Raw genomic sequence first — 7,295 nt, 5'->3', positions numbered from 1 at the left:
TTTTTGTTCTTGGATTGTAGCCGGTAAATTTATTTACTGGAGTGTAGCAACACCCCTCGCGGATTTATATATGAATATATATTTCACCGAATATCTTGTGTTCGTTAATTTATCGTCCTAATCACTATTCACCTCAAGAACACAGAACCATTAACCGGACACTAAAATTTATATCCACAAAAAATTTGAAAGAATTTTTTTAATTTAGTGAGTATCGTATTCAACCCCCCATCTATGATACTTCGGTACCTAACAAACTTCGTGTTAATGGAGAAGATATTTCGGATAAAAGAGTCTTGGAAAAAATTCTTCGTAGTATGACTCGAAAATATGAGCATGTTGTTGTGGCTATAGAAGAATCAAAAGATTTAAATACTTTCTCTCATGAAGAATTATTGGGCTCACTACAATCTCACGAGCTCCATATCAAGCAATTTGGCTCCTCTCCTTCCGAGCAAGGTTTTCAAGTTCAAGATAGTAGTCATGGTGGTTTTAGAGGAAGATGATCATTTCGTGGTCGAGGACAAGGAAGAGAAAATGTTCAAAGTGAAAATTTTAACTCATATCAAAGAGGAAGATGAAGAGCTCGTGGAGGTTTCAATGGAAGAGGAAGAGGTAATTATTTTAATTTTCAATGCCATTATTGTCATAAAATTGGGCATATGAAAAAAGATTGTTATAAAAGAATTAATGATGAAAAATATTCCATTTTTCTACATGAGGATGTTGAGGAGAAAGATGAAAGTATGCTTCTTATTAACAATGTTCAAGAAGAGTAACTTGATGATGTTTGGTTTATCGATAGTGGTTGTAGCAACCACATGACCGGAAATAAAAATTGCTTTGGAAATTTTGATGAAAGCGTCCAATGAGAAGTCAAGACGGGTAATAACAATAGGCTCATCGTCAAAGGGTGTGGAGATGTTCCAATCCAAACAAAGAAAGGTACAAACTAGATCTCTAGTGCTTATTATGTTCCCGATCTTAAGCATAATCTTTTAAGTGTTGGGCAACTTTTAAGAAAGGGACATCATGTGAATTGTGAAGATGATTTTTGTGAGATAAGAGACAAAAAGGCCTTCTTGTTGTAAGAGTCAATATGACATTAACTAAATGTTTCCACTGGGAATCCAAAATGAGTCTCTTCCATGCTTTTCTAATATTGTGAATGATAAGTCTTGGCTTTGGCATCTTCGATATAATCACTTGAGTTTTAGCACTTTATCCAAGATTTGTAGATCATATGGTGAGAGGCATCCCCAAATATTCAAAGACAAGATCAAGTGTGTGAATATTGGGTTTTTGGAAAGCATCATCGAGATCCATTTCTAAAAGACAAGGCATGGCGAGGTAAAAAGCCATTGGAATTAGTACATTCGGATTTGTGTGGACCCATGCGCACAAACTCTATTGGAGATAGCCGTTATTTCCTCACTTTTATTGATGATTATAGTCTCAAGATGTGAATTTATTTTCTCAAAGAAAAATCTCAAGTATTTGAAGTTTTTAAAGATTTTAAAGCATATGTGGAGAAAGAAAGTGGTCGTTATTTAAAGACACTACAATCCGATCATGGTGATGAATATATGTCCGAAGAATTTGGAAGTTTTTTGAAGAAGCATGGAATTCTCCATCAACTAACGGTTCGTTCAACCCCTTAACAAAATGGGGTAGCCGAGAGTGTATGTTAAAAATAAAAAGATTGCCTAAGATGATGTTTTGGGCTGAAGCGGTGGCATGTGCTTGTTATGTTCTTAATCGTGCACCTACTAAAAGTGTACAAGGGAAGACTCCACAAGAAGTTTGGAGCCACAAAAAGCCACTACACCATAGATGGCCTACAGCAACACCCAAAAAATATTACAACAGGCCAAAAAAATGTTACCATAGCCACCCAAAAGACCTAAGATAACATAAAATTTAAGTTAGCTTTTTTTCGAGTTACCTTTGGCCCCTAAGGTAACATTTCCTTTGTCCTGGTGCAACATGGACTTTTGTGTTACAATAGACACCAAAGGTAACATCCATGTATATCTATGGTATCATATTATGTATGTTACCTTTGCACTTTGAATTTATAAAAAAAAATAGGGCCCACTTGTGGGCCCCATTTTTCATAATGATTTGTATTATATTAATTTGATAGGATTTGTTTGTAAATAGAACATATATACCATTAACATATTTTTCATACATAAAAAGCAATACTACATGAAATTATGCTATTCGAAATCGACAATCCCAAAATATCATTACATACCACAAAATGTATTACATCCAAACCAACTGAAACATTCAAACCATCACATGTCTAAAACTACGACAACAACAATTATTTTAACTAAACAAAATAGTTCAGGTTCTTTACTAAACATTAGGAAAAAAAGATAAACTTAAATAGTTTGTTGATGTCCATTGATATGTCAGCAGGGAACTTGACACCGCGATCAATCTGTAAAGTAAAGACTTAAATATTAGATGTGTAGGGAGCAGAGGAAATTGATATCCAATTAGGTGAGTGTGATTGATTGAATGTTGTGTGCTTTCTGGCAAGGGCACAACTCGCACAAATGGTTATACAGAAGTGTAAACAATGATATGATGACTGAGAAAGTAACTTTAGATTAAGGGTTCAGTGTTTATGGTGGACTTACTAATGAAGCCGATATTGGTTTGTGTAATGAACTTTTATAACCTCTAACTACAACTTTCTCTGCCATTTGGAGCCGTGATAGTCTGTCTGGCCCCCCAACATTCAGAACCAGTTGCATTTCATTACATCTTGGACATAACACAAACATAGTGTCATAACAAACATAAAGATAATAAAAGAATGAAACAATGGAAAATGGACCAATTCAATCATATGCACGAAGGTAAATGAGTGATGTTATAGTGAATTGTGACTAAAATTTAATGCAAGTTATATAGTAATATTTTAACAAGGCATTTTCATGTACAATAACCACATTATCAATCAGATTAGCTACATGATTAGCTACATGTACCATATAGTCCATCATATAATACATTTCCGTACAATAACAACATTATCAATCAGATTAGCTACATGTACCATATAGTCCTTCACCTAACAAGGCAAATAGGTTATTTCCGTGTAACTCAAAAAATTGTGGAACGTACAAATAGAAATCAAAGTTAAGCAAAAAAACTCATGCAACCACCTTTTTCTATAAATTTTTCAAACCTGGGAAAAATTCAGCAGATGGGGAAATAGACTTTTGTTAGGATTTGTACTTGAATATTATCTGCATTCTAAGAACTGAAACTTTTAAAGAAGCTAATATAGAAAGTCCAACAAATATTTAAGTACTGTAAAATATAATTTGGCACTAAAGCCACTATTTTACACAGTGCAGGTTGGATTTTTTGTGTAATCTAATTACCTCCTCTATAGAAGTAAATGTTCTGATGTCCCTTCCCTGAATCCGTTACAACCCCCACCAAGTTTCTCTTTTCCAAGTACAACTGTAGAACATATAAGTATTCACTGAACTTTTGTCTATATATGTAAAATTTCTTTAAAATACTTTACATATATCAACAATTTGGGTCTACCAGAGCAATTTAGAAGTTTAAGTTTTAGAATCACTTTAATACTAAATAATATAAATTGTCAGAAGTATACTCTTACACCAGTTCGAGATGGAAGGTATGTTGTATACCAAAAATCCCCCTATATCTTTCTAAATAAGCAAATATATGAAGAGATACATGTTGAAAATTCTATAGACAAAGGATACAGAAGACCAGTTTATATTTTATTTAGCATCATTTATCTCTAAAAGTCAGCTCATCACCTAACCTACCATTTAGTTCTTGAAAATTCCCAAAAAGGGTCAGACTTACGCACACAGGTAGTACACGCACCCATGCAGTGCACACACAAAGAGAGAGAGGATCTATTCACAGTTTACTTGACTAGAGAACAAGGTATGGCTCAATGAATAAGGTTCTGTACACAAAATTATACTAGTACTTCAATAAGAAGTCAATTAAACTGTTTAGCTAATATTACAGCTGTCATAAATACCCGTTCATGTTTGTTCTCCACAAGATGTATTTGTTGTTTCTCTAGGGAAACAAAACTAAGAGCAATGATCTTCATATCAAGAGGTCCTTTTCCTTTGTTCTGAATTAAAAGTGCGAGCTCTAGAGATTCTGAAACACGGGAAGGAGACATCAAATAATGAACAAATTTCAAGCAAGGGACTAGATAGTAATAAATTGCAAATACAAAAAATACAAACACCAATTTCAAGAGCATGAACGAGAAAACCGTCGCTAAAGGCCCACAAATAAAACTGATCCATCCATCTGCCAAGCAACCGGTAGAAATTGTCAATTGGATGAAATTATTTAATTTTGCTGACCCACTCCTATTAAATCATTTTATACTGGAAAAGATGCAATATATGACTGCAGGGTAATGGTAGTATCTAGGTTAAATTTTATCTAGAAGATTAGAAAAAAGTTTGTAAATACAGACTAAGGGGTGACAGACCAAGGGATGAGGGGTCTCCACTTACTAAATACTTCTAAGCAACAAGGTTTTATGAAAAAAACTCAGTTAAATACTTTGAGTAATAAGTAATTGCTAACAAGCATCTACAACAGACAACTAGTCATAATTAAAACACCACGTTACTACTCACGGAACATAGAGTAAAAACATTCATACAAGATGCTGTAAAATTGACTGCTAAGTTTCAATAAAATTAACAGTATCTCCTTGTAGATTAGCTCATCTTCTCCACATTCTTGTATCTGCATTCAATTATTCAAATAGATAGTTATAAAATTATCCATAGTCCCGATGTCAGGTATATATGTTAATCAACAAATAGTCTTCAAATAAATGTACCTAAACATCGGGTGTACCTCCTTGAAATCAATGTAACTGTTGCAAGTAAATGTTTAAGCTTGAGCTTACCAGTCTGGAAACTTAGATTAGGTCAAGTAAAATACCATTATATTAGGTTAAGAGAGCATAACTATTAATCTGATTTATCTACACATTATCAAGTGCACACACAACTATAAAATTATTAAGGATATTCCCTTGTAGTAGAGGCATAATGAACCCATCAAGCTGCAATAAAAAGGCATGATACATTAAGAAAGAGCTGAAGTTTACAAGTCAACCTGGGAAATTAGTAGAGCTCTGTTTAGATGATTTAAATGCATTACAAAACTCTTGCAAGATACTTTTCTACAAAGAAAAAGAATATCTAACCTTATTTTCAATAAGCTCCTCTATAATGTATCTGTTCCAAACATATTGTGGGTCAGACTGAAACACACATATGGACCCCAAATTAGAAGCCTGTTTGAATATATGATTAAAGTGCTAGCCTGGTAAGAGAATATATGTTTAAAAAATAGTCCAAGAAATGGGAAACTCAATATACAAATTACGACCAATGAGAAATCAATAAACCAAGGAACCTCTACACTACGCCATAGATGTAGAGGTTCATTCGGGAAGTTCTGTGTGCATTTTTCTTAACTTTCCTTGTTATGTCACCTGATATTTACCTAATACATATATCCCTGAGGATCCTCCAATTGAATGAAGTGAAGATCGTGGTGGTTTTCCTGCTCTTAGAGGAGAAAGGCTGAATTGATGAAATGAACAAAGAAAAAGTAATATTAAAAGATTGTAATAACATTGCAAATAACCATGCAGAACTGTTCAACATATCATACACGTAAATCTGTAGAGGTGTTGCAGGAAGAGCAAAACTTTTTTTCTGCTCTGCATCATTCTGGACCGTATTTAGCAATAAGCTTCTATTTACAGCTCACCTTTCCTGTCCAGCTTCTCCTTCTTCGAGTTCAACTTCTGTTTCTATTAAAGTAAAGCCTATGTCGGAACTCAGATACAAAAATCAGTAATATACTAGGTTATGCATATCACTGATTTATGTCAACATGGCACAAAAAGGAAAAAAACCACGAAAACTATTATTTTTAAGTAATGAACTGATCAATGAAGGGGATCAAACTGAACCATAACTACTCAATCAAATATAAAAAGTGAATAAATTTATAAAGCACTTAGCTTTAGGGGCCACCACAATATGCTTCAAACAGCTGAACTGGTATGTGTTGTTTCATTAATCTCCATTCCTGAAATAATAAGTGCAAAACATTTAAATACCAGGGTTTTGGCCTTCCTGATAGTTCAAATTTCATAATTCCCTAGATATGTTACTCTTACTGGTAATTTTAATTTCGATACTTAACTGCCATATCATATTAATGTACAAGCTACCAACAACTTTAAATGCCAATAGCAAGCTAGTATCTCCTCCCTGGCTATGGGTAATACCTGTCGAACACAAATTGCAATTGTTTCCATTTTAGTGATCTCAGCATTATGGCCTTTATAGATATATGTAGAGTAAAGTCACATAGGTATCTACAAATAATAATAACAGATTAAAAAGATTTATTAAGTTTTGGAATTAGTTGTAAAACATTACTCCTTACATTCTTGTCATGCCCTGCACCAGCTAAAAGCTTCCCCTCTGGAAAAAAATGGCAGCATGTAACTTTGTTTCTGGTCCGTATAGAGCCAAATTCTTCAAATGAGAATCTTGAAAATAGGGGTGAAAACATGATAGAGTCAACAGCATTATGCAAAACAGTTCACTTAATAGAAGTATAAAACATATTCAACAAGTATATCATTACCTTTGGAAGACTCAGTTTAGAAAAATTAATAAATTTCACTTGTATTATCCAATTTTATAACACAAACCCCAACATCATAAAGCAACCAACTGCTTGAACCTAACAATTGACCAACGTCTATAAAAAGCTTAATTACAATCATTACTCTTATACTTTAAAACAAGCACATTAGAAAACAAAAATAAATCAAATAAAAAACTATAAAACAAAAAATTTACAGAATTTAAATAGATTTATATATATAACAACAATCCTAACCTAAAATTTAGTAGTTTGCAGGTCTCTTAACTAGTCATCGACTCGTACTATTTATTTTAAAGAGTTAAAGTTCATAAAGTTGTAAGTGTAATTACAGAGTTCTTTTGACTGCAAGATACAAACACATAACATAAAATTTAGAAATCTGCAAAATAGACATGGGAGAGCAGGGAAGAAGGGAGAAAGGGGGGCAAAGGTAGTATATTCATATACACATAAAATGAGAGAGAGAAAGAGAGGTAATACCTTAAAGTAGAACCCCAATTCCAATTTAAAACCCTAATTTTGTTTGAAACTCGAATTTGTGAGATTTTATC

At 33.3% G+C, this 7,295-nt stretch overlaps 3 long non-coding RNA genes across 3 annotated transcripts; all 3 read right to left on the bottom strand.

The window, feature by feature from the left end:
• Positions 1-2,312: 2,312 nt before the first annotated feature.
• Positions 2,313-3,476, bottom strand: LOC141690269 (uncharacterized). The gene is made up of 3 exons (XR_012562706.1): positions 3,408-3,476; positions 2,655-2,781; positions 2,313-2,452 (listed from the first exon to the last, which is right to left on the bottom strand). It is a non-coding gene; the product is annotated as an uncharacterized LOC141690269 (long non-coding RNA).
• A 1,234-nt stretch (positions 3,477-4,710) lies between these two features.
• On the bottom strand, positions 4,711-5,921 carry LOC141689384 (uncharacterized). Its single transcript, XR_012562364.1, has 5 exons — positions 5,731-5,921; positions 5,560-5,639; positions 5,258-5,314; positions 4,886-5,166; positions 4,711-4,788 (listed from the first exon to the last, which is right to left on the bottom strand). It is a non-coding gene; the product is annotated as an uncharacterized LOC141689384 (long non-coding RNA).
• A 97-nt stretch (positions 5,922-6,018) lies between these two features.
• On the bottom strand, positions 6,019-6,619 carry LOC141690260 (uncharacterized). Its single transcript, XR_012562700.1, has 3 exons — positions 6,517-6,619; positions 6,271-6,355; positions 6,019-6,153 (listed from the first exon to the last, which is right to left on the bottom strand). It is a non-coding gene; the product is annotated as an uncharacterized LOC141690260 (long non-coding RNA).
• Between the last annotated feature and the right edge of the window lie 676 nt (positions 6,620-7,295).

Source organism: Apium graveolens, chromosome 10 (assembly GCF_009905375.1).
Source record: "Apium graveolens cultivar Ventura chromosome 10, ASM990537v1, whole genome shotgun sequence".
Taxonomy (NCBI): Eukaryota; Viridiplantae; Streptophyta; class Magnoliopsida; order Apiales; family Apiaceae; genus Apium; species Apium graveolens.
The sequence above is the reverse complement of the archived record's forward strand: the minus strand, read 5'-3'. Positions and strand labels throughout refer to the sequence as shown.